Source organism: Pangasianodon hypophthalmus, chromosome 6, assembly GCF_027358585.1.
Source record: "Pangasianodon hypophthalmus isolate fPanHyp1 chromosome 6, fPanHyp1.pri, whole genome shotgun sequence".
Classification (NCBI taxonomy): Eukaryota; Metazoa; Chordata; class Actinopteri; order Siluriformes; family Pangasiidae; genus Pangasianodon; species Pangasianodon hypophthalmus.
In genome coordinates, this window is record NC_069715.1 from 1,923,442 (window position 1) to 1,925,802 (window position 2,361).

Below are 2,361 nucleotides of genomic sequence, written 5' to 3' on the forward strand. Positions count from 1 at the left end.
GGTTGTTGTATGAGGTGTCGATGGTGGGTAGAGAAGCTGCATAATACAGTGGATTAGCTAGCTAACTGAGCTAACTGAGCAGGTTCTGTGGTTGCGGTTGTCATGGTAACAGGACGTTATATTCTTGACATGTCACAAATCAGTGGTAGAATATAAATTTGACTCTGATGCTGAAATGACTTACGTAAACTAGTTTATTCGCAGCTAATAGATAGCTAATAGGTAGGACAATTATGGGGGCGTGTTTAATTTGCATATTCAAATACATTCATGCATATTCATACAGCCTGGTATTTGTAATGAAGGTGAAGCTGTTATCATGAGACACATTGTTTAAAAATGATACTTCCATGGTACTTTAAGCAGAAAGAGAGAGCGAGAGAGAGAGAGAGAGAGAGAGAGTGTGTGTGTGTGTGTGTGTGTGTGTGTGTGTGTGTAGAGGTCTGTAATAGGACAGGGCCATACACAGTCAGATCCCCTCCCCTTTCCCTCATGGCCTATATTTAACCCGGCATGGAGCCTCGTCTCAGTAACAGCACTCCTGCACACACACACACACACACACACACACACACACACACACACACGAACACGCTGAACTGAACTAAACACTTGTGTACCGGACTTTCTCTCCTAAACACGCTGGATATTAACACTGAACATTTTGGACTTTTTATGGATTAAACACTGAACATGAAGCTTAAGGGGACACTGGACTCTTTCAGACCTGGTAAGACACACACACACACACACACACACACGTGCGCACACACACACACACACACACACATGCACACACACACACACAGGTGACAGGTGAAGTTTGAAGTAGGGAATGTATTTCTATTTTATTCTCTTACACAAACACACATGCAGAACAGGTGAACTGTTACACCCACACACACACACACACACACACACATATCGCCTGTCATTGCACCCCCTCACCCCACCCCACCCCACCCGTCTGCAGCAGGGCATTATGGGTATTGAGGGCGTTTGATCCGACTTACGTTGGCATGGACATGAGAACAGACTGTACACACACACACACACACACACACACACAGCACTAAAGAGATTACAGAACCATGAACTTTAATGACCTTTTATTATTATTATTATTATTATTATTATTATTATTATTGATTGATTGATTGAATTATCACTCACATGAAATTTCCACAACTGCTATACAACTAAACTAAAAAATATCTTTAAAAAAACTGGGGAATGAAGGCTAGTTCACTTTATCCTGCTACACAAGCTAACTAGCTAATTTGTTTACACTATAATCTATTTACTTTAACTAGCTAGCTGTCATTGTATGTCTGTTATGTAGGTTAGCCAAACATAAACAGCTAGCTAGCTAATTGGATTATTAAATTTATTAGAACTAACTAGCTAGCTGCCATTGAAATGTTTTAGCTAACCTTAAACAGCTAGTTATAGTAATCTATTTACTATTACTAGCTTGCTAGCATTACCTTACAAGCTGTCATTGGAATATTTTAAATGCAAACAGCTAGCTAGCTCATTAAAATGAATTTATAATGTATTTACTATGAATACCTAGCAAGCTAGCCTTACAATGAAGAGCTAAACACAGCTAGCTCGCTAAAATCTATCAAAACACACGTCGCTCTGTTAGCATGCTAGTGTCAGTTAGCACTAAATGCAGTCCAGTGCGTTGAGTTAACTAGCTATCTAGATTCTGTAGCAAAAGTTTAACAACAGTTGCTAACTCCAAAGCTAGCTAACAGTGTAGCTAATTATGTGTAACACTAGCCACCTAGCTATATTTAATTATTATTTTTATGATATTTAATATATTTAATAAAGCACATATATTTTCAGAAAGATATATTTTAACGCTATATCATTTCAGGAAACGCTAACACAAACATGCTAGCTATAGTGAATTGCTGTTATCGTTGTAATAGTGTTATTATCAGTATTCTAATTTTTTTTATTTTATAGACTAATTTCTGAAAAAGATGACGCTATTACACACGTCACTTTTTTTTCAAGTGTGTATTGAGACAGGGTTTTAATTCTGTTGTAAACATTAGAGCTCAGTATCAAAGTCGGATTTCTTTACTACGTCCTCAATGCTAGACATAAACATAAAGTTTTATCAGTTATCAAGCAATAAAAGTTTTATCAACACGTGTTTCTCAATCAAGATTGCATCAGAGATCTCGTACGGTCTAGTACGGTACGTTCTGATTGGCTGAGAGCAGAATGGACAATAGCGCACACACACACACACACACAGCAGTTACAGGACAGCACAAACAATTTAAATTAAGTATATGGTAATTAGTGTGTGTGTGTGTGTGTGTGTGTGTGTGTGTGTGT

At 37.9% G+C, this 2,361-nt stretch overlaps 1 protein-coding gene across 2 annotated transcripts in view; it reads left to right on the forward strand.

Moving 5' to 3' along the window:
- The first annotated feature begins 541 nt into the window (after positions 1–541).
- mapk6 (mitogen-activated protein kinase 6) overlaps positions 542–2,361 on the forward strand; it is a 29,242-nt gene continuing 27,422 nt past the window's right edge. For both annotated transcript variants that reach the window (XM_053234693.1, XM_053234694.1), the window contains exon 1: positions 542–730. The gene's annotated coding sequence lies outside the window, so the exon portion shown is untranslated. The remainder of the gene's footprint in view (positions 731–2,361) is intronic.